Source organism: Aethina tumida, chromosome 4, assembly GCF_024364675.1.
Source record: "Aethina tumida isolate Nest 87 chromosome 4, icAetTumi1.1, whole genome shotgun sequence".
NCBI lineage: Eukaryota > Metazoa > Arthropoda > Insecta > Coleoptera > Nitidulidae > Aethina > Aethina tumida.
The window spans coordinates 5,950,236-5,978,172 of record NC_065438.1 but is presented as its reverse complement, the minus strand read 5'-3'; the positions used below and the strand labels follow the sequence as shown (position 1 = coordinate 5,978,172).

General features: G+C 20.7%; 1 protein-coding gene across 6 annotated transcripts in view; it reads right to left on the bottom strand.

Moving 5' to 3' along the window:
* The window catches only part of LOC109604923 (growth factor receptor-bound protein 14), a 429,146-nt gene that overhangs the window by 341,081 nt on the left and 60,128 nt on the right, over positions 1–27,937 (bottom strand). Inside the window, exon 1 of one of the 6 annotated variants that reach the window (XM_049966500.1) lies at positions 23,358–23,864. The exons of 3 other annotated variants lie outside the window; for them this stretch is intronic. The gene's annotated coding sequence lies outside the window, so the exon portion shown is untranslated. Of the gene's footprint in view, positions 1–23,357; positions 23,865–27,937 lie in introns of those variants that run through there. 2 more of the 6 variants (XM_049966501.1, XM_049966502.1) reach the window with 2 other exon arrangements.

Genomic DNA, 27,937 nt, shown 5'->3' with positions numbered 1-27,937 from the left:
AAGATTTTAATTCATTTAAAACTTTTATCGCACTATTAATAAAATATTTAATTACACTTTTATATTGTTTAAAATACTCATAATTTATAATTACTTGTAACTAAGTTAATATAGTATTGTTAAGGTATTAAATATTTCTTTAATATTATTAACAATTATATAGGCAAAACTTATTATTATAGTTATAATATATTTTTTAATTTAACTATTTTATATTTTATCATAATTTTTAATTATTGTTTAATAATAATTGACATAAATACTTATTGTCTTTGCTCCACATAATTTTAGGGAATATTATAAATTATTGTGTATTTGAATCAATAAAATTGTCATTTTTATATTGTCAAAATAATTTATATTGAATTATGTTAATCATAAATTTATGATTTATGTAAGGTTTGATAAATATTTAATAACTTAAAACAGACAAACTAAGATTTTAATTCATTTCACAGTTTTTTATCACGCCATTATATTTATTTAATTACACTTTTATATTGTGTATGTTAATATAGTATTAAATGTTTCTTTAATTTTATTAACAATTATTGTATATAGGCAAAACTTATTACTGTAGTTATGATATATTTTTTTAATTTTTAAACATATATTAATTGATATTGTTCTTATACAGTAATAAAGAATATTCATATCTTTAGAGGTCATTAATAATTAATTTTATAATATTAATAATTTAATCAGTTCAATATTGTTAACAAAAATAGTAATTTTAATATACTATATGTATTAATTTAATTTTTAATTACAATTTAATTAAAAATTTAATTTTTAAAAAGTTACCTCGTTACATAAATAATGTAAACAGTTTTAATTTCGATTCGACAGTTCAGTTTGTTAAGAAACGATTCGGGCTAATCCGGCACATAAATTATGGAGAACCAGTTGGCACTGTCGCAAAATCGTTTCGGATGCCGAAAATACCTTGATAAAATTTCCAGTTTGTTCGTGTCTCGGGCAATTACAACCCGACGTGTTTCTGCATTTCGTGTTGGCCGTTCCGTCCGATTATTCATCATTATCATCGGGACGCATCCTGCCGCACTGTTTTCAATTTCATTATTATTATTATTATTATTATTACACTTTTACATACTTTTGTGGTCTAAATGAATAATGACATTTATCTTCGGGCATTTTTGGGCCGACGTGAATATAGGCCATTGAAAAAAAAAATGATTTTCAATTAATTAAAGATTAAAATTAATGTTTTTTTTAATTAATCAACTCTTCAAAATATACATTTTATTATTTTATAATTTAAATTTGTTATTGTATTTTTATTGTATGTTTTTATTTAATTAAATATAGTTTATGAAAAAGGAATATAAATTTTGTGGCATTTAAATATTTAAAAACTAACATAAAATTTTTTATTTCTATTTCTGTATCACTTTATTAAAATAATAATAATTCCAAAATATTAAAAATCTATTATATATAAAAAATAAACAATTTAAACTTGTACCTATATTTTTGTTAAATATTTTGATTGCAATGAATTTTTAAATAAATAAATCCATTCAAAAATAATCAAATAATGAATCAATTTTTTAATATTTAAATATGCCTATGCATTTTTTATTAAACAACTTCATTAAGTCCAATTAATTGTTTATTGTCCGAGTAGATAAAAATAACATGTATTAAATTACTTTTTATAAATTGCGAATTTAATGAATATTAATTAACTAATTAACAAAATTGATTATTACAACCATGAGAACACCATTTGATTTTTTTCTCATACTTTAGTTTGTGCTAAATAATTGTCTTAATGAATTTCATTTCATTATTTCGGTCTTACATTTGTATTAAAACTTTTAAAATAATAATGAAAAATGTAGATTGTTATTTCTTTTGTTTACATTTTTATTGCCATCCCTCCGCATAAATTACGTGCCTTTGTATTCATTAAATTTCCTCCAGGAATGTTTGTTCCTTCATTTAACTAAAATCTCCTGCAAAAAAAAAAAAAAAAACAAGCGAAACAACAAAGAACTCATCCCTGTTCCGTTTCATTTCGTCGAGTTATTAAATTAGCAGTTCACTCCGCACAAACACACTTTTCCTAATGCATATTAAAATGTCCGTTCTCGTGCCGCATTCAAGATCAATTGACAGTTATAAACAAATAAATAACGCGCGCACCCTGACTTTGTACGAAACGAACGCGGAAATTCCGTTTTATCGGTCTCGATTTACGATCCCGGTCCACTTGATCTATCGCATTATTTACTGGCCGACGGCCGTCCGATGCCGGTGATTTTATTGTGAACGCATGCACTTGCTTTATCGACTCCATTAGCGGACGACAATTTATTTATTTGTTTCACGGCCAAACTGACAACAACATTTAACGCATCACGTGGGCTAAACTTTTTTATAGCAAAATTTACATAGTTTTCGAAAATGCTTTTCTTAAGTTAGACATTCTATTCTATACATTCTATACATTCTATACATTCTATACATTTTATACATTCTATACATTCTATACATTCTATACATTCTATACATTCTATACATTCTATACATTCTATACATTCTATACATTCTATACATTCTATACATTCTATACATTCTATACATTCTATACATTCTATACATTCTATACATTCTATACATTCTATACATTCTATACATTCTATACATTCTATACATTCTATACATTCTATACATTCTATACATTCTATACATTCTATACATTCTATACATTCTATACATTCTATACATTATATACGTTCTATAAATTCTATAAATTCTATAAATTCTATAAATTCTATAAATTCTATAAATTCTATAAATTCTATAAATTCTATAAATTCTATAAATTCTATAAATTCTATAAATTCTATAAATTCTATAAATTCTATAAATTCTATAAATTCTATAAATTCTATAAATTCTATAAATTCTATAAATTCTATAAATTCTATAAATTCTATAAATTCTATAAATTCTATAAATTCTATAAATTCTATAAATTCTATAAATTCTATAAATTCTATAAATTCTATAAATTCTATAAATTCTATAAATTCTATAAATTCTATACATTCTATACATTCTATACATTATATACGTTCTATAAATTCTATAAATTCTATAAATTCTATAAATTCTATAAATTCTATAAATTCTATAAATTCTATAAATTCTATAAATTCTATAAATTCTATAAATTCTATAAATTCTATAAATTCTATAAATTCTATAAATTCTATAAATTCTATAAATTCTATAAATTCTATAAATTCTATAAATTCTATAAATTCTATAAATTCTATAAATTCTATAAATTCTATAAATTCTATAAATTTTATAAATTCTATAAATTCTATAAATTCTATAAATTCTATAAAGTCTATAAATTCTATAAAGTCTATAAATTCTATAAATTCTGTAAATTCTATATTTTATAAATTCTATAGAACTGTACATTCTGCACCTTCTGTACATTCTGTACATTCTATAAATTCTATACATGCTGCACTTTCTATACATTCTGTACATTCTCAAAATTCTGTACATTCTGTACATTTTATACATTCTATATATTCTATACATTTTGCACTTTCTATACATTCTGTACATTCCATATATTCCGTACATTCTAAACATTCTGTACATTCCATAATATCTATCTATAGATTCTAAATATCATTTCTAATTATACCGAGAAAATAAATACATTCTATACATTCTACACAATCTACACATTATGTATATTCTATACATTCTATATATTCTGTACTTTCTATATATTCTGTACATTCTATACACTCTATACATTTTATACATTCTATATCATTCATATCATATCTAATTAGTAAATTCTTAGTAAATTCTTCTCACATTTCTCATGATGATCCATTTTACTAATACATTCTAAATAAATTCTAAATAAATTCTCAATAAATTCTAAATAAACTCTAAATAAATTCTAAATAAATTCTAAATAAATTCTAAATAAATTCTTAATAAATTCTAAATAAATTCCAAATAAATTCTAAATAATATTTAGTGACATTGAATTTATTTAATAATATAAATCGTATTAAAAGAAATTCTTACTATTAAGAATATTAGTAGTATAATATTTATTTTAGTTTATTAGTCAGTTTAGTTAGGTATTTATTAATATTTAAAAAAATTCAAGGGTCAAAAGTAGAGCAACTACAAAATTAAACAACATTATATACATTTAACCTTCCATTATTAAGTATTCAGTAACTTATACATTATTCTTAAGAACACGTTTTCTCATTGATTTCAGTAGATTTTCAATGTAATCGTTTGATATTTCTATCCACCGATTTTGAATTGTTGATAGAGTGATTGATTTTTTTGTTGCAGATACATTTTTATATTATATTATTAATTCAATTAAAATATTTATATTTAATACTATTTGGCAATTAATATATTTATAATTATGTCAAAAATATTAAAAACAATTAATAATTTATTCCCTGATATAAATTGTTATTTGAATGATTTTTTTGTTACAGATATATTTTAATATTATATTCTTTAATTCAATCAAAATCTTCAAATTTAATACTATAAATAGTATGTCAAAGCAATTAATAGATTAATAATTATGTCAGAAATGAAGGGTTTCTTTACTGCTAATTAAATATATCGGTAGATCAAGGGAGGTACGAAACTTATATAATTAATTTAAATTAAAAAGAATCATTCTTTTAATAAAATGATTATATTTTTTAACTTGTTTTTCTCCGTATGAAAAAAAAAAATATATAGAAAATTGAAATATATTATTTACTGGCTAAAGAAAATTGAATTAAATCCTATAAACGTTTGATTTTAAATTTTAAAAGATACCACTATGTATATATGGTATATACGAAAACATTTATGTTGAGTACTGAATCTATTTAAATCACACAACTCAACACAGCACAACAGAACTTCTATAAATCAATTTGTGGGTCAATATTATGAAATCGAACGAATTTATCCCCATTTAATGTAAATGGGACACGTTAAAATGGTCCTGTTTACACGGCGCAAATAACTTTCGCCGGCCGCGGCCCGTTGAAGCTTTGAGGCGCAAGAATTAGGTTAATGTTAGATTAATATCGATGTTCTCACGACATCGCCATTATCCAATTGTGTCTGTTTTCCCTTTCTGTTACGCGAAAATGCGTGTTTACAATGCTGTCGGTGGCAAAGTGCGTATTGTTTACGCAGTTTCAGATTAATCAACTTTTAGCGGTGGTTAATGTTATGGAAATAATTATTGCTTCAGTCAGTTTAACGGGGGGAGAAATATTAATGGGTTCATCACATTACTAATACAAAGGAGAGATTAGGTTTGTTAAAAAATAAAAAAATATATTAAATCTTTGATTTTTGTGAATTTGCTAATGGTCCTTCATTATTTTTATCATAATTATTTTTTTTTTTTTAAATCTCTCTAAATAATATCTAATTTAATATTTATACAGTAATGGTCATTATTATAGAAACATTTTAAAATGTTAAATATTTTAGCCATAACTCTTTCATTTAATTACTAATTTTGAGGCTTTTTATAAATTTTACAAAATAAGGTAAATTATTTAAAGGGATAATTTTTAGATTTATTTTTTGAAAAAAAGTTTTAAATATTAATAGTTCAAAATATTTGCTTATTATTAATCATTAATTAATTAATTTTAAATGTACATACTTCAGAGGAATAATATTTTGTTTTATGACATTTTAAAACTTTTAAAGAAATTTTGTTTTGTTAAAAAAAATTGTTTTAAAACTAATGAACTAATTAAATTTATATTAAAATAAGCAATTTTAAATTTGCACATTGCTAAATATTATATTTTAATGAAAGATAACATTTAACGTTTTAACAATAGTTTATTCATTCTTCAACTATTTAACACCTTATGAATAATGAATAATTTAGTTTTTAGAATATATATATCATCGTTTCTAAAATTTTTAAGACAATTATTAATTTATTAATTGCTAAATTGTATTAAATTTGAATATTTTGAATGAATTAAAAATATAATTGTATATCAGTAACAAAAAAGCACCCAATTATTATTTAGAAAATAGGTAAGAATATTCTCTCTAGTAATTTTTTATTAATTTAAAGTTCACTTCAGTGAATAAATTAGAAAAAAAAACATAAAATAAAAACTGCCCCTCAGTATAATTATAATCGTTTCTAATATTTTTGACATAATTATAATTATATTAATTGCCAAATAGTAATAAAATTGAATATTTTAATTAAATTAAAAAATATAATATAAAAATGTATCTGTAACAAAAAAATTTCTATCAACAATTACTTTTTAGACAATAGGTAAGAATTTTCTCTGTCAAATTATATAGAAATATCAAACGATTCTATTGAAAATCTACTGAAATCAATGAGAAAAGGTGTTCAGAAGTTCTTAGGAATAATGTATAAGTTACTGAACACTTAATAAAGAAGGCTAAATGTATATAATGTTGTTTAATTTTGTAGTTGCTCTACTTTTGACCCTTGATTTTTTTTTTTTTTTTCAAATATTGATAAATACCTAACTAAAGTGACTAATAAACAAAAATAAATATTATACTACTCATACTCTTAATGGTACATGGTAAAAAATACATTTATTGAAAATTTATTGAGAATTCACTGAGAATATATTAAGAATTTTTTGAGAATATATTAAGAATTTGTTGAGAATTTAATGGGAATTTATTGACAATTTATTAGGAATTTATTGAGAATTTATTTGAAATTTATTTAGAATTTATTGAGAATTTATTGAGAATATTTTGAGAATTTACTGACAATTGATTGAAAATTTGTTGAGAATTTATTAAGAATTTATTGAAAATTATTTAGAATTTATTTAGAATTTATTGAAAATTTATTGAAAATTTATTGAGAATTTAATGAGAATTTACTGAGAATTTATTGAAAATTTATTTAGAATTTAAGAATTTATTTAAAATTTATTTAGTATTTATTGACAATTTATTGAAAATTTAGTTAGAATTTGTTTAGAACTTATTTAAAATTTATTAGAATTATTTAGAATTTAAGAATTTATTTAAAATATATTTAGAATTTATTGAGAATTTATTGAAAATTTATTTAGAATTTGTTTAGAATTTATTTAAAATTTATTAGAATTTTTTTAGAATTTATATAGAATTTATTGAGAATTTATTTAGAATTTATTAATAAAATGGACCATCATGAGAGATGAGAGAAAAATTTACTAAGAATTTATTGAGAAACTATTAGAAATTTATTGAGAATTCAATAAAAATTTATTGAGAATTTATTTGAAATTTATTTAGAATGTATTGAAAATTTATTGAGAATTTAATGAGAAATTATTGAAAACTTATTTAAAACTTAAGAATCTATTTAGAATTTTTTTAGAATTTATATAGAATTTATTGAGAATTTATTTAGAATTTATTAATAAAATGGACCATCATGAGATATGAGAGAAGAATATATTAAGAATTTATTGAGAAACTATTAGGAACTTATTGAGAATTCAATAAGAATTTATTGAGTATTTATTTGAAATTTATTTAGAACTTATTGAGAATTTATTGAGAATTTATTGAAAATTTATTGAGAATTTATTTAGAATTTATTTAGAATTTATTAGTAAAATGGACCATCATGAAAAATGTAATCTATTATATTATCTATTATATAATCTATTTTCCAACGATAATTTACCAATTATATGGATTTTATGCATGATTGTAAGGTCTGGAAAGTTATGTGTAAATTATTTAAAAAATTTATATATTTTTTTCAAATGTTTAAGTTTTAATTTAAGTAGAAATTATTTTGATTTAGGTACAACATGAATAACTGTAGAAAGAATATAGTGTAATTATTTTAAATAAAAGATGCGTTTCCTAATTGTAGTTAAGATAGTAACATGTGCTGTTTCTCTGTAAATAGAAATGTTGGTCATCAGTTTTATTACATATTTTTGCATTCAATCGCACCCATTCCACATGCAAAGGTCTCCATCCGACAAAAATGACAACTTTCACAAAAAATTAGTTATGAATGTCCTCAGCAACGGCTGAATGTCATTGAATGATAGTCTGAACGGTATCTATAGACGGAGACATACTCATTGCTAATTAAAATTACAATTAGACTAATGACAAATTGTTTCATGCTGGTTTCTAGATAAATACATGCGACAATAGTCATTTCGAATTTGTTGAGGACTATTAAAAATTTTTACCGCCCATTGTTTACCCGTTTCAGTGCCGTAATTTAGATATGGTAGATAATTTTGTTTATTAACAATAAAATTAAAACTTTTCAACAGGTATATGAGCAAAAAAACCCACGTGTTCAATAAATAGTAAAGCCAACGGTACAAACAGCACAAACAAACGACGTCGTTAAGATCGCCGATAGGTCGGAATAAAAGACGGAAAGGAAAATATCACGCGGCGAATACGACAAATGATAATGTTTGCAGAACAGTACGATTTCGACATGTTTAAGGTACGATTGTTTTGCGTTCAATGCATCCGTTGATACCGGTTTTGAAGAACGCATGAATGAATTTCCGCGTGCGGTCCAGACAACAGTATATGTACCCATAAGAACGAATGTGCAGACAACGAAACCTACATACTTTGTAGATCGTTTATTTTAGAGAGTACAGGGAGAGGGATTTTATACACCCCAAGGGCATTTATTTATTAAACTCATTCCCAATTAAACTGTGGTAATACTGTAAAATTATTACGGTTAATTACTTCTAATTGTCAGATTAAATTTGAATGTTTCTGATACCATTAATTGTTTTAATTTGTGTTTTTAATCGTACATTTAATTGTCTTAAAACCTTTAATATTTAAATGATAGGATCAATTTTAGTGGAATTTCCTTGTTTAAATTATTATTAATAATAAGTTATTTTAAATTACTCATATAAAGTTCTAAGACAATTACGTCTATTATAAATAATTTGTTAATAAATTACTTTACTAAATTTATACTTTGATTGTAAGTTTAATATAAAAGTAGATTCTTTGTCAAAATGTTATTTAAAAATATTTTAATATTTTACAACAGACTCACATCAGTAAAATTATATTTACTTCAAGTATATAATTATTTTTCGTTTTATATTAATTATAATTAATTACAGATTAAAAATAATATTAATAGAAATTAGTTAAATAATTCATCACTGACAATTTATGTATTTTCTTCGTATTGACTTTGATCTTTAAAGCAGAATAACACAATTATTTAAATACTTTTCTTATAATAATTAGTAACATTTTTAAAAATGCGAAAAACGTAAATAATGATATACTAATATTTCAAAAAAAAAAATAGATTAAAAAAAAATTATAGATTTCATGAATTGTATACCATAAATTTTAAAGAACTCAGACTCTTTTATTATAATATTTTATAGATTTTATAAAATTTACAGAATTATTTGTACAATGATTTATAGAATTAATTCCACAATAATTTATAGATTTATTTATAAAATTATTAAAATAATCATTTATATACTCATGTAAAGAAATAATTATATAATTATTTCTAGAATTATTTATAAAATTATTTTTAGGTTTGTTTTTAGAATTATTTAAAAATTTATTTACACAATTATTTCCAGAATTATTTGTATAAATAATTCTATATATATATATATATATATATATATATATATATATAAAAGGATTAAATATGGAATTATTCATAGATTTATTCATAAAATCATTTATAGAATTTTTTGTAGAATTATTTATGAAATTATTTATAGAATTATTTAAATAATTACTTATACAATTATTTCCAGAATTATTTATAGAATTATTGGTAAAATTACTTACTTACTATTTCTGGAATTATTTCAAAAATAGTTCTATAGAATTTATAAAATATAGAATTTACAGAATTTATAGAATTTATAGACTTATTTATAGAATTTATAGACTTATTTATAGAATTTATAGAATTTATAGAATTTATAGAATTTATAGAATTTATAGAATTTATAGAATTTATAGAATTTATAGAATTTATAGAATTTATAGAATTTATAGAATTTATAGAATTTATAGAATTTATAGAATTTATAGACTTATTTATAGAATTTATAGAATTTATAGAATTTATAGAATTTATAGAATTTATAGAATTTATAGAATTTATAGAATTTATAGAATTTATAGAATTTATAGAATTTATATAATTTATAGAATTTATAGAATTTATAGAATTTATAGAATTTATAGAATTTATAGAATTTATAGAATTTATAGAATTTATAGAATTTATAGAATTTATAGAATTTATAGAATTTATAGACTTATTTATAGAATTTATAGACTTATTTATAGAATTTATAGACTTATTTATAGAATTTATAGACTTATTTATAGAATTTATAGACTTATTTATAGAATTTATAGACTTATTTATAGAATTTATAGACTTATTTATAGAATTTATAGACTTATTTATAGAATTTATAGACTTATTTATAGAATTTATAGACTTATTTATAGAATTTATAGACTTATTTATAGAATTTATAGACTTATTTATAGAATTTATAGACTTATTTATAGAATTTATAGACTTATTTATAGAATTTATAGACTTATTTATAGAATTTATAGACTTATTTATAGAATTTATAGACTTATTTATAGAATTTATAGACTTATTTATAGAATTTATAGAATTTATAGAATTTATAGAATTTATAGAATTTATAGAATTTATAGAATTTATAGAATTTATAGAATTTATAGAATTTATAGAATTTATAGAATTTATAGAATTTATAGAATTTATAGAATTTATAGAATTTATAGAATTTATAGAATTTATAGAATTTATAGAATTTATAGAATTTATAGAATTTATAGAATTTATAGAATTTATAGAATTTATAGAATTTATAGAATTTATAGAATTTATAGAATTTATAGAATTTATAGAATTTATAGAATTTATAGAATTTATAGAATTTATAGAATTTATAGAATTTATAGAATTTATAGAATTTATAGAATTTATAGAATTTATAGAATTTATAGAATTTATAGAATTTATAGAATTTATAGAATTTATAGAATTTATAGAATTTATAGAATTTATAGAATTTATAGAATTTATAGAATTTATAGAATTTATAGAATTTATAGAATTTATAGAATTTACAGAATTTATAGAATTTACAAAATTTATAGAATTTATAGAATTTATAGAATTTATAGAATTTATAGAATTTATAGAATTTATAGAATTTATAGAATTTATAGAATTTATAGAATTTATAGAATTTATAGAATTTATAGAATTTATAGAATTTATAGAATTTATAGAATTTATAGAATTTATAGAATTTATAGAATTTATAGAATTTATAGAATTTATAGAATTTATAGAATTTATAGAATTTATAGAATTTATAGAATTTATAGAATTTATAGAATTTATAGAATTTATAGAATTTATAGAATTTATAGAATTTATAGAATTTATAGAATTTATAGAATTTATAGAATTTATAGAATTTATAGAATTTATAGAATTTATAGAATTTATAGAATTTATAGAATTTATAGAATTTATAGAATTTATAGAATTTATAGAATTTATAGAATTTATAGAATTTATAGAATTTATAGAATTTATAGAATTTATAGAATTTATAGAATTTATAGAATTTATAGAATTTATAGAATTTATAGAATTTATAGAATTTATAGAATTTATAGAATTTATAGAATTTATAGAATTTATAGAATTTATAGAATTTATAGAATTTATAGAATTTATAGAATTTATAGAATTTATAACTTATAAAACGTACTGAATTTATAAAACTTATAGAACTTAGAACATTGGAAACTTTAAAACATTAGAACTTTGTAACTTTTGAATTTGAAACTTTGAAACTTTGGAATTTGAAATTTTTGAACTTTAGAACCTTAGAACCTTAGAACTTTAGAACTTCAGAACTTCAGAACATCAGAACTTCAGAACTTCAGAACTTCAGAACTTCAGAACTTCAGAACTTAAAAAACTGACAGAAGTTATAGAACTTTAGAATTTTAGAAATAAAATTCTTAGATAATTATCTAATTCTTATCTGAATTATATATTTTATGTGTGTTATATGAAATAATAGTGTACTATTACTTCACAACATAAGAAATAATTTCTTACAACAATTAGTGAATTACAAAAGAATTCAAGAACAATTAAATTATTCTATTAGTTATTTTGTTGTTGATATTGATTAATTAGTTTTGCTGCTTCGTAACAAAATGCATATAAAGTTATTTAAATAGCGTTATTTTAATTTTCTATTTTTAACGTAAATAAATTAATTAAAATTCTTAAAGGTTTTTAAATTAAACAAAGATTGAATTATTCCAATATTTACAAAGTAATTATTACATAATACGTAATTAATGATAAATATGATATGCGTATAATTAGAATCATATTTTTTACCGAACGTAACATTTTAATAAGCAAAATAAACTCTTAGGCTATCATTTTCTCGTCAAAATACCAATCAGTCCCTCAATTACGAACAATCAGTCGATTGAAAAACGCGTTTCCTGCAATTTTGCGTTTCGTCACACTTCGCGATCGACTTTCAAATGGGGAAACGCTGTTGCGACCGAAGAAGGATACTTATTTATAGGCCTATTGTTTCAAGAATCAGTCCTTGAATGTTTTTAATTGAAGGGGGATGCAAATCCAAATCTATGGTATATTGCTGCGTAGTTCGTTTAAAACCGAGTTTTTTATCTATCGATTATTTTTTTATCTTGTTAACTAATGTTTAACCCCACATTATTTTGGCTTGAATAATTTGTAAACGGTGATAAGGTAATTTTTATCAAAACGCATAATTTTGTGTGTGCTCACAACAATTATTTGCTATTGATAACATCAAATTCAGCCCTACACGTTAGATGACGAAATTAGTTTGAACGATGAAATTTCAGGCCTGGCTTAGTTGAATGTCACCTAATTAGAATAAACGCAGTACATTAATGCTCCATTAATTAGCTTTGCTTTAGCGTGGCTAATAATTTTGTTACAACCCATTTTCCGATTAATTAGACCCATCGTTTAGGCGGAAATCACTCTAAAATTCGATATATCACACGTTTTAGTTCAAAATTTATTCTAATAAATTTAATAAGCTTATTCGTGACTTTTAGTTTAACTTATTATCTATTTTTATTTCTCTAAATATATTTTACTATTTATAAATACATAAATAAATAAGAATAAAAAATTTTAATTCACTACATCGTATTAGAAACTGGCTAAAAACAATTAAATATATATTACAATTAAAATTTATATATAATTTATATGTAATTCATATAGAATTTTTATTAAATTTATAGTAATAATAATCAATTATTAAAGAATTCATACTTTTACTATTTATTATTTAAATGTATAAATAAAAATAAGTATAAATATAATATAAAATATAAATACATAATCCTATAATATTATATATTTTCATATGATTAGATTTATTATCTTTTATTGCTGATTCACTAGAATAAATTTTAAACATAAATTATAATTAATATTTATATATACAATTTATTATTTAAAAAATTTATTATTTAAATAAATAAATATAATATGAAAAAATCTAATATTGACATTACTGTTAAATAAACATACCACATTTTGTATTATTTAAATAATATTTTCAATCTGATTATATTTGTTATCAATATCAATTTTCTAATATTAATCCATTAAAATCAACGATTAGAAATAAAATATTTGTGTAAAATTTATTATATCTATAGATTTTGTAATAATACTTGATTAGATAATTTACAATTGATTTATACATAAATTATAGAGAATTTATAAAAAAAAAAATATAAAAAATATGTAGAATTTATATAAAATTTATTATAATTTCTAATAAATCTTTTAATATCGGTTCGACGATAAAATATAAAATTCACATACATAGAAATTTTATAGAAATCATATAGTTTATGTAAAATTATTAAATTTGTATTGATTTTGTATAGAATCAGATTCATATAAAATTTCTGTTGAATTATAAAGAATTTATAAAAAATTATGTAAAATTTACATAGCATTTATATAGAATTCATAAAGAATTTATATAAAATTTATTGAATTTCTATATATTTTGTACAGTTTTATTATAAGTTAAGTATAATTTTTTTTAATACTAGTTCGATGATAAACTATAAATTATAATTAATATTTATATAGATTTATATATAATTTAAATAGAATTCATAAAAAAATTATAAAAAATTATGTGGAGTTTAGTATAGAATTCATATAGAATTTATTAGATTTTCTATAGATTTTGTTCATAATTAGTAATTCCAATTTCTTAATATTGATTCGTCGAATAAATATAAAATATAATGAATATAAAATTAATATAGAATTCATACAAAATTATATAGAATTTACACAGAATTTCTATAGAAATCATTTCAGTATATGTAAAATTTATTGAATTTCTATAGATTTTGTGTAGAATCAGATTTATTATTAATACAAAATATAATTAATATTTACATCAATTTATATAAAACGTAGAATTTACATAGAATTTCTACAAAATTTTTATAAAATTTATTAAAATTTCTATAGATAAAATACAAATTTTAGTTAATATTTACAGATTTATATAAAATTTATATAGAATTCATACAAAATTATGTAGAATTTACATAGAATTTCTATAGAAATCATTTAGAGTATACGTAAAATTTATCGAATTTCTATAGATTTTGTATAGAATCAGATTTATTATTAATATAAAATATAATTAATATTTACATAAATTTATACAAAATTTCTATAGAATTCATAAAGAATTTATAAAAATTACGTAGAATTTACATAGAATTTATATAAAATTTATAAGAATCAATATCAATATTAATCTTTTAATACTGATTCGACGATAAAATACAAATTATAATCAATATTTACATAGATTTATATATAAATATAAAAAAATTATAATAAATGATGTAAAATTTACATAGAATTTATTAGAATTTCTATAAATTTTATACTGAATTAGATGTATTAGCAATTCCAATTCCAATTCTTTTAATATTGGTTCGACGATTAAATATAAAATATAATTAATATAGATAGTAATATATTCAATTCATAAAAAAATATGTACAATTTACGTACAATTTCTTTAGAAATCATATAGAGTTTATGTAAAAATTATTGAATTTCTAAAGATATTGAATAGAATCAAATTTATGATAAATATAAAATATAATTAATATTTACATATATTTATATATAATTTATATAGAATTCATAAAGGAAGAATAATGAAAAATTTATGTGTAATTTACATAGAATTTTTAGACAATTCATATAGAATTTATACAAAATTTAATTTTTATAGAATTTGTATAGAATTAGACTTATTAGTAATTCCAATCTTTTAATATTGGTTCGACGATTAAATATAAAATATAATTAATATTTACATAGATTCATAAAGAATCCTTAAAAATTATGTAGAATTTGCATAGAAATCTCATAAAATTAATTTTTTTAGAATTTCTATAGAATTTATACAGAATTCATAGAAGTTATAGATAGATATTGTAAATAGCTTTACTCTAAATATCTTTACTATTTATTATTTAAATGTATAAATAAAAAAGGAAAAATATAATAATAATGTTGTTATTGTTAAATAAAATAAATACCACAATATATAGAATTTATATGGAATGCATATATAATTTATTTAATGTATAAAGATATTGATTTATTTATTTATAGATTGATACTGATTCACTAAAATTAAAGATAACTTATAACTATTTTAGCTTTAATTAAAACTGAAATGAGTAATTAACATTGTTAAATCAGACCTTGATTTTTTTCTCTATTTTCCAGTAATTAAAATTGTAGACATAATATGTTAAGACCATATAGATAATGTTATCTATCTTTTGTAATATTTGGAAATTTAACCCTGACCTAAAAATCAACAATCAATCTTAAGTTAAAAAAATTGTTTAGGATGTAAACTTTTTAAAAATTAATTGAATTGAAGTGAAATTTTGAATAATTTATCACAACTGTAACCAATGAAATACATAAAACATAATAAGGATTATATTTTATCACACCGTTGTAAATTATAACACAATAAAAACATTTTTTTAATAATGTATTGGTTGTATATCATTTATGTTTGCATTTATCACTTGACGTTGTTACTTATTGGCAAATATTGCAGATTAAGGCTGATAAATACTGCTTATTGACATATTTTTTTTTCGTTGGCAGTGATTTTTGTTTTTATAACAAAAGGATAAATATTTAAGTGTTTTTAAAAATGCAGTTGGCGACTTATCAACTAATTTTCACACACAAACAATACAAATTGTTATCACACTGTGCAAATTAACAATAAATGAATTATGTACATGAAATAAAGTGATAATTCTACACTCTTATCATTTTGTTAATTGTTGATTATTTGAGCAGTTGGTTTTAAATGTTATTTCCTTTTTTAATCATTTGTCATCAAAATGTTCCTTGTTCCGTGCGTCCCCCCATAAATTCCCCGTCGTAAAATCCCGTTACATTAAATGATCGATAAGGCACAGACCACCAACGGGTCCAATTTGTTGCGCAAATTCCACCATGATGTAAACAATCAAATTCCATTATTTAAATAGCGGCAATTTGCATGGCAATACGTTCCGTCACAACGATGCATAAACATATTCCGTTGCACAACTCGCGTTACGATTGTGCGACGCCCCATCAGCGCTACGCCCACCGTTTAGGGCTGACGACGCGTCGCATATCAACCGTAAATATTCGTTTTCGTTATGCGAAACGTCGCGGTCGCGCCCAAATAACCGTTGCATTTTTACTTTGAACAAATTTCTCGGGAATTTATTTTATTTGCACGTTTCGTGATTCAACAGGATTTTTTGGCCGAGAGCTTATTCAATTTTTATAATACTGAAGTTTATGAGTTTACACAGTTCTCATGATTTATAAGAATTTACATAATTTAATGGAATTTATATACCACTTATAGAATTTACATACAAAATTTATGTAGAATTTATAATTTATGTAGAATTGGTCCGGAAATTAAATGTAATTTACATAGAATTTATACAGATTGTATAAAATTTCAACTTTATAACAAATTCATACAGAATTCTCATAGATTTTACATTGAATTCATATAAAAATTATAAAATTTATATATAATTTATGTAGAATTTACATAATATTACTACTAATTACTATAAGAAAGAATTTTCAGAGAATTAGTATCAAATTTACTTAGATTTTAAATAGAATTGATATAGAATTTAGATAAAATTCATATAAAAATTATATAAAATTTATTTAGAACTCATAAAATTGTTACACATTTTTTTATATAATTTATATTTAATTCGTATAGAATTTATACAGTATTTTTATAAAATGATTAGAATTTAATAAATTTTATAAAAGTTGTGTAGAATTTATATAAAATTTAAATCGAATTCGTATTATAATTAGTAATTTCTTTACATTATAAATAGAAATAATATAAAACTTATATAAAATTTATTAGAATTTATATTATTACATATAATTTATATAAGATTTATAAAAAAATTTAAATAGAATTTATATAAATTTACTCATACCGAATTTATAGAGATTTTATATACAATTTACCATAGAATTTACGTAAAATTAATTAGAATTTATATAGAATATTTATATAGAATTTATAAAGAATTTATATAAAATTTATGTAGAATTCAAATAGAATTTAATAGAAATTACATTGAATTCGTATTGAATTAATACGGTATTTTTATAATAAAATTATAAAGAATTTGAATGGCATTTATATAGAATTGACACTGAATTTATATACAATTTAAATGAAATTCATATAGATTTTGTATAAAATTTACATAGACTTCAAATAAAACTTAAATAGAAATTACGTTATTTTTATAAAATTATCATAATTTATTAGAATTTATAAATTTATGTAAGATTTATTTTTTAAAATATTTATACAGAATTTATACAGAATTCACACTGAATTTCTATAGAATTTATTAAAGAATTTATATAAAATTTACATAGAATTCACTTAGAATTTATATAGGATTTATGTAGAATTTGTATAAAATTTAAATAGAATTTATATAGATATACTAACATTAAATTTATAGATTATATAGAATTTATAAAGAATTCATATAGAATTTATAGATAATTCATATAGAATGTATAATTTTTTTGTAGAATTTATAAATTTATATAGAATTCACATAAAATTTATATACATTGAATTCGTATGTAATTTTTACAGTATTTTTATAAAATTATAAGAATTTAATAGAATTTATAATTTTATGTAGGATTTATACAACAATTTAAATCGAATTATTATAAACACACACAAACACACTGAATTCATATAGAATTTACCAAAGAATATATAAAATTTACAAAAAATACATATTGAATTTGTATAGAATTTAAATACAAAAATTATTTAGAGTTTAAGTACAATTAATATAGAATTTATTAGAATTAATTACATAGAATTCACATATCATTTATATAGGATTTATGTAGAATTTGTATAAAATTTAAATGGAATTTATATAGATTTACTCATATTGAATTCATACAGATTATATAGACTTTATATAAAAATTACATTGAATTCGTATTAATTTTCAGTATTTTTATAAAAAATTTAAATAAAATTCATATTTAGAATTTGTAAAAAATGTACATAGAATTCAGATAAAATTTATATTGAAATTACGTTGAATTTCTATAGAATTTATACAGTATTTTTATAAAATTATCCTGATTTAATAAAATTTATAAATTTATATGAAATTTATATAAAATTTAAATAGAATTTGAATAAATTTACAGTGAATTGAATTTATTTACTCTTTATATAAAACTAAATAGAGTAGAATTCATTAGAATGTAGAATTTATAAAGAATTTTATATAAAATTTATATAAATTGAAGAATTTATAGAATTTACACAATTTACAGATTTTATAAAATTTACATTTACATAACTTACAGAATTTACAAGATTTACAGAATTTGCAAACTACATAATATACAGAACTTACAGAATTTACAGAACTTACAGAATGTACTGAATTTACTGAATTTACTAAATTTACTGAATTTACTGAATTTACTGAATTTACTGAATTTACTGAATTTACTGAATTTACTGAATTTAGAGAATTTATAGAATTCACAGAATTTACAGAATTCACAGAATTTACAGAATTTACAGAATTTACCGAATTTACAGAATTTACAGAATTTACAGAATTTACAGAATTTATAGAATTTACAGAATTTACAGAATTTACAGAATTTACAGAATTTACAAAATTTACAAAATTTACAGAATTTACAGAATTTACAGAATTTACAGAATTTACTAAATTTACTGAATTTACTGAATTTACAGAATTTACAGAATTTGCAGAACTTACAGAATTTACATAATTTATAGAAATTACAGAATTTACACAATTCACAGATTATTATATTGTACATAATAATATAAAATTATGATATTGTAAGATTTGAAGCATTTAAACGATTTTTATAATTAATAAAGTTCATAAAGCGTTTTCCTACTCATTATATGAACAGCGATGCTTTTTAATTGTCTTAAATTTAATTAAAAATTTAAGAGGAACATTAAAGATTTAAAATTAAAGGCGATAAAATTGTTAACCACTTGTTTTATTCAGAGCATATTGAATCCCATAAACCGGCACGTACAAAACAGTTCTCGCATTTCGTATAGTTATAACCGTCAAACCGCAAAACATATAATTTATTGTTTTCAGTTTTATCACACAGAGCGTGTGCAATATTTTGACATTTACAATAGTGTACGACTGAGTGAGTGATGGAAAACATGCCGCTGGCATAAATTCAATGAAGTTAAGAACATAATAAATCGGAGTTATTGTGGCCGTAAACCGAACACATCTAATGGACAAACAAGTCTCGCATTTTCTCGTTAGCTCTATTGTTTGTCGGGTAGCATGCTCTATTTGGTAAACATTTTATGTTTTAGTTGCCCCGCTGATAAATTGTTTTATGCGAGGGCCAAATCAAAACTTATTGGCCATAAAAACTACTCTTCACTGCGTTTCAAACGACTGAAAAATTAATAAAGTTGAAGTTGTGTGCAAAAGTATTATTTGAAATTAAAATACATTTATTTAAGTGACTGTGAAGTTAATGTTTCTTTGGCTCAAATTAAAAGAACACTTTTCAGTTAGCTTTGACTGAGCATTTAATGAGCATGAATTTTAAATAGCAACAAACGCAATTATTTTTCTTCTCGTGTTCTGATTCTGAGTGTTTCTCGTTCTGTGTCTTTCATAAATTGGTTTGAAAACTTTTGATGTAAAATACAATCTTGGAGAATCTCATAATTTATATTATTATTAAAGTGTTCTTACAATTTGCAAGATACATTACAATTCTATTGTTCTATTTCAATATTAATCATGTACTAACTGAAGAATTTATTTTACTTTATATCCTGCATAATTAATTTCATCTTATATGTTTCGTATATTATTTAATTTTTATTCCTTTATTTTTCACAATTAAAAATTTACGTACACACATATTGAATTCGTATAGAATTTACTAAAGAATTTATATAAAATGTACATATTTTGCATAGAATTTAAATGGAATTCGTATAAAAATTTCTCAAATTTTAAATAGAAGTGGTATGAAATTATTGAGAATTTATAAAGAATTCATATAGAAAGTATAAAATTTATATACATATTATGAAATATTTTTATAGATTTTACATAGAATTTACATTGAATTCGTATAGAATTAATACAGTTTTCTTATAAAATTATCAAAATTTAATAGAATTTATAAAATTTATTTAGAATTTTTTCAAAATGTAAAGTAAATTTTATACAGAATAATTTGTAAAAAGTATACATAGAATTCATAGCAAATTTTAGATAGAATTGATCATTGATTTTAGATTGAATTTATTTATAAAAAATATGAGAATTCACATACAATTCATACAGTATTAAGAATACATCCATATTAAATTTGCTTAGATTTTAGATAGAATTTATAAAAAAATTATGAGAATTTACATAGAATTTATGAAACATTAATATAGAATTTATATAAAATTTTCATAGAATTCACATAAAATTTACATTGAATTTGTACAGAATGTATACAGCTTTTTTAAAAAATATACAATATAACAAAATTTATATAATTTAAATAGATCTTATATAAAATTTAAATATATTTTATATAGAATTTACACAGAATTTACATTGAATTCATATAGAATTTATACAGCTTTTTACAAAATTATCAGAATTTAATGAAAATTATATAATTTATGTAAAATTTATATTAAATTTAAATATATTTTATATATAATTTACGTAGAATACACACAGAATTTATATTGAATCCGTATAGAATTTATACATTTATATAAAATTATCAAAACTTAATAGAATTTATATAATTTATGTAGAATTAATACAAAATTTAAATACATTTTACATAGAACTTATATACAATTCATACTGAATTTACATTGAATTCGTATAGAATTTACACAGCATTTTTACAAAATTATGAGAATTTAATAAAATTTATATAATTTATGTAAGATTTATATTAATTTTAAATATATTTTATATATAAATTACATGGAATTCACACAAAATTTACATTGAATTCGTATAGAATTTACACAGCATTTTTACAAAATTATGAGAATTTAGTAAAATTTATATATTTTATGTAAGATTTATATTAATTTTAAATATATTTTATATATAAATTACATGGAATTCACACAGAATTTACATTGAATTCGTATAGAATTTATACATTTTTTTTAAATTATCAGAATTTAATAGAATTTATATAATTTATGTACAATTTATGTAAAATTTAAATACATTTCATATGGAATTTATATACAATTCACATTGAATTTACATTGAATTCGTGTGTACAGCATTTTTACAAAATTATCAGATTTTATTAAAATTTATATAATTTATGAAGGATTTATATTAAATTTAAATATAGTTTATATAGAATTTACACAGAATTCACACTGAATTTACATTGAATTCGTATAGAATTTACACAGCATTTTTACAAAATTATCAGAATTTCATAAAATTTATATAATTTATGTAGAATTTATATTAAATTTAAATATAATTTACATAGAAGAACGAATCAAAGTTACTTAGATTTTAAATAGAATTGATATAGAATTTATATAAAATTTATCTAGAATTTACGTAAAATTTTTATAAGAATCAGTAAAATTTGTAAGAAAAATTAATTTAATTTATAGTTTTAATGTTTTTTATTATTTTTATCATTTACTAACTTACTCAATTTACTTTTCTTATTCTATTCCTCATTTTATTATTTAATTCCTATTTTATATTTGCAATTAAAATGTTATAAATGATTTTTTAAAGCGTTTTGAATTCAACAATTCATTTAAAATATTTCTGAATTCATTAAAATTTTAAAAAATCCTTAGAATTATTAATTTTTTAATTTTAAGCAATTATTTTTTTTTTATTTATCAATATTCTCTTAATATTATTTTCAGATAAATTTTATAAAATATTATATAATATTAGCTTATACTACTTATTTATTAAATCCAGAATTTAATTTTTTTTTTTTTTTCAATGAAAAAACAATTATTAATTTAAAAGTTTGAATTCAATTAAAGATTATGTTTTATATTCTGTAAAATTTAGCTGATTTTAAGTATTTCTGAAATAAATTAAATTGTTAAAAATCCTTGGAATTATTGGAAAAATTTTTATTAATCATTTTAATTTTTGTAAATTATAACTGAAATTCAACATATTTTAATTTATTTTCGGGAGATTTTAGTTATTTTTAAATATTTCTAATTATTAAATCCTTAGAATTAGTCATTTATTTTTTGTTTAATTTTTATATTGTTTAGTTTTCTATAAATAATAATATAATTCAAAAAAGATTTGTTGTTTATGTTGAAAATACCACATACTAAGTTCATAATGAGTAACAAGGAACCGAAGACAGTAAAAATATTGTAGTTGGGTGTTAAATTACCGGTGTTAATTACAAAACTTGTTTATCTGCATTTAATTATAAATCTGCTCACCTTTTAACAAAATCCTGATAAAATTAAATTAACCTTACACCACTAATAAATAAATAAACAATAATTCAACACAATCCCAAAATCCCACTTTATACATAAACAAAAACTTTGTAATAAAAAATAGTCTTCAGCAGGAAAAAAACATAACATAAACAGCACAAGAAATCCACTAAACAAACATCAAGTAATTTCTGCGTTGTTCTTGAAGGACAACCCGCCAATAGAACTATCCAAATTCACTGAATCACAAACAAAACTATCAGGAGGAAATCCGTCAATTGTTGTCCAGCAGGAATAAATCAAAACAATTCGAGAGAGAATCAGAGCACAATCGACACCGCGTCCGAAAGCACGAAAACCCGCACTCCTCGACAACTTTCCGGACAGTTCCGGCAAAGGACCCCGCCGTGCAGGAAAGCGTGTGCCGTCGTTCCGCCGGCCAGGACCGACATGTAAACAGTGCAACGTGCGACGGAGGCAGGAGGCCGGCGCACGCGATGCGAACGTAGCCGTGGTGGTGGACGGCAGTGTCGGTCGCGGGCACGCAGGCCGATCTCCTCGGATGCCGGTTCATAACCTACATCAACTGCGAAGTCGGTGTTCCCGCGCAACGGCGCCGTTGCCGCGCTGCACGGGCGTCCATTCACACCGGAGCGTCGTGCGGCCGACGAGGGGGGCCACAGGAGGCGCGAGCCCTCGAAATGGCGGATGAGGGGTTGGGGCTTGCGGATTTCGGATTTCGTTTCGGACATGTTTATTTGTTGACCGTGCGGATTTGGATTTGGGACGGTGCTTGATTTTTATTGTTGTTTTGCAATTTTGATAAATCTTTGATACGAATCGGATTAGAAACAATTTTTTTTCATTCTTTGAAGTTGATTGGATTTAAAATTAATTATAATTTATAAATTTACTGATTTTACTTAATTTACTGAATTTATTGAATTTCCTGATTTTACTCAATTGACTGAATTTACTTAATTTACTGTATTCACTGAATTTACAAAATTTACAGAATTTTCTGAATTTACTAAATTTAGTGAATTTACAGAATGTACTGAATATACTGATTTTACTAAATTCACTGAATTCACTGAATTTACAGAATTTACCGAATTTAGAAAATTTAGAGTATTTATAGAATTTACACAATTTAGTAAATTTACTGAAATTACTGAATTTATTGAATTTACTGAATTTACTGAATATATTGTATTTACTTAAGTTAATGAATTTACTGAATTTGCTGAATTTACTGATTTTACTAGATTTACTCAATTTACTGAATTCACTGAATTTACAGAATTGATAGAATTTACAGAATCTACAGAATTTTCTGAATTTACTCAATTTTTAAATTTACTGAATTTACAAAATTTACAGAATTTACAAAATTTACTAAATTTACTGAATTTATTGAATTTACTGAATATATTGTATTTACTTAAGTTAGTGAATTTACTGTATTTATTGAATTTACTGAATTTGCTGAATTTACTGAATTTACTGGATTTACTTAATTTATTGAATTCACTGAATTTACAGAATTTATAGTATTTACAGAATTTTCTCAATTTACTAAATTTTCTGAATTTACAAAATGTACAGAATTTACAGAATTTACAGAATTTACAGAATTTACAGAATTTACAGAATTTACAGAATTTACAGAATTTACAGAATTTACAGAATTTACAAAATTTACAAAATTTACAAAATTTACAAAATTTACAAAATTTACAAAATTTACAAAATTTACAAAATTTACAAAATTTACAAAATTTACAGAATTTACAGTATTTACAGAATCTACAGAATTTTCTGAATTTACTCAATTTACTGAATCTCGTGAATTTACTGCATTTACTGAATTGACAGAATTTATAGAATTTACAGAATTTTCAAAATTTACAAAATTTATAGTATTTACAGTATTTAAAAAATCTACAGAATTTTCTGAATTTACTCAATTTATTTAATTTACTGAATTAAGTGAATTTACTGAATTTACCGGATTTGCTGAAGTTACTGAATTTATTGAATTTATAAAATTTATTGAATCTATTGAATCTATTGAATCTATTGAATCTATTGAATCTATTGAATCTATTGTATCTATTGTATCTATTGAATCTATTGAATCTATTGAATCTATTGAATCTATTGAATCTATTGAATCTATTGAATCTATTGAATCTATTGAATCTATTGAATCTATTGAATCTATTGAATCTATTGAATCTATTTAATCTATTGAATCTATTGAATCTATTGAATCTATTGAATCTATTGAATCTATTGAATCTATTGAATCTATTGAATCTATTGAATCTATTGAATCTATTGAATCTATTGAATCTATTGAATCTATTGAATCTATTGAATCTATTGAATCTATTGAATCTATTGAATCTATTGAATCTATTGAATCTATTGAATTTATTAAAATTTGTGTATTGTATTTGTATATTATTATTGAATAAGTTAAAAATAATTTACAGGATAATTTATAAATTAATTTATCAAATATATTATCGAATAATTTACAGAATAATTTATAGAATAATTTTCATGATTTATACATTAATTTATTGAATAACTTATAGAATATTTTATATAATATTATATTAAATAATTTATTGAATAACTTATAGAAAAATTTATAATAGAATATAAAATAATTTATAGAATAATCTAAAGAATAGTCTAAGGAACAATTTATAGAATAATTTATAGAACAATTTATAGAATAATTTATATAATATTTTATACAATAACATAATTTACAAAATAATTTACTGAATAAGTTATAGAATAATTTAGGGAATAATTTATGCATTAATATATAGAATAATTTATAGAATAATCTGTAGAACTACTTATACAATAATATATAAAATAAAATACAAAATAATTTATTTTATAAGTTATAGAATAAATTATAGAAATATTTTATAAATAATTTACAGAATATTTAGAGAATAATTTATACATTAAATTATAGAATAACTTCTAGAAATATTTTATACAATAATATACAAAATAATTTGTTACATGAGTTATAGAATATTTTATAGAATAATTTACAGAATAATTTATAGAATAATATAAAGAATATATAGAATAATTTATAGAATATATTATATATTATTTTATAGAATAATATATAAAATAATTTACAGGATAATTTAGAGAACAATTTATACATTAATTTATAAGATAATTTATAGAATATTTTTGTATAATATTTTATAGAATATCACATAAAATAATTTACAGAATAACTTATTGAATAAGATATAGAATAATTTACAGACTAATTTACAGAAGAGTTTATAGAATAATTTATAGAATAATCTATAGAATACTTCATAAAATAATTGACAGAACTATTGTATAATAATGTTTTACAATTATTTATTTTCTACGATTATTTTTTGTTGTTATTTATAACGTTCCAAAAGTACTAAAGTTGTAAAAAATGTTTAAATTTATGACTGTATTATATTTTATGAAAAATTTATATGGAGAATACGTGCGAATGGAGGTGGATTGAAGGATCTACGCCCCGCCAAGAGCAGATGGTGTTGACTTGGGGATTTCATTCACGAGATGTTATTGTCAGTCGGGGATTTGCAGTTTTCAAATTGAATTATCACGTGGGATCACTTTAGGCTTTAGCCTCTTCAACTAACTTGAGTTACGCGAACTGATTTAGAACAAATATGTACACTATATGTTACATTGTACGACGTACATATTGCATAATTATTGATTTGTTGTGTTGCCTCCTTTAAAACTGTTAACATCAAAGTGAGATTCATTAAAAATTTAAATATATGGTATTAATATTTTAGTAGTAACCTAGTTTATTGATTATATAAGATGTAATCAAAGTTGAGTAAGATATTCCTGCCCAGATAAGATTAACTCCAGTTTAACCTTGTTTAGTTAATTAAAATTTACACCAAATTACTCTCACTAAATGTCAGTGCAAATTGAATTTTGTTTATTATTATTTTTTAATAACAATATAATGTCATGTTAAAATTGATTACATACTTTTAACTGCTTTCCTTATTGTAAAACTCTGTTGTATTAGATTTTTTTTATGAATTTCCTCATATGAATTTACATAATATGTGTTTTGTATTTGCAATTATAAATCTGACATAATTCAAAACAAGACAATGTTACCTATGTAAATTTTGTGCCACCCAAACTACGCCATTTGCATATTGTATATCAATGTCTAAAATTTGGAAATTTCTTAAATTAAGACAGTGCATTCATTAATTAAATTAAACCAATTGTAAATCCTGTGTCTAATTTAGATTTCCCAATTTTGAAACTAACATACATATGTAAAAAAACTAAAATTGAAATACGTTTTTATGTTTTCATACTATGGAATTAAACAAACGAAAAAGTAGTAATTAAAAATAGTAAAATGATACACGTTCGTTTGTTTTTTTTATTAATGCGGAAATAATTTGGCATCGGCAAAATGCAAATAAAATTGATGATGTAATGTGCTTTTAAAAATTACTAGTTTCATAAATGTTATTACACGCAATCAT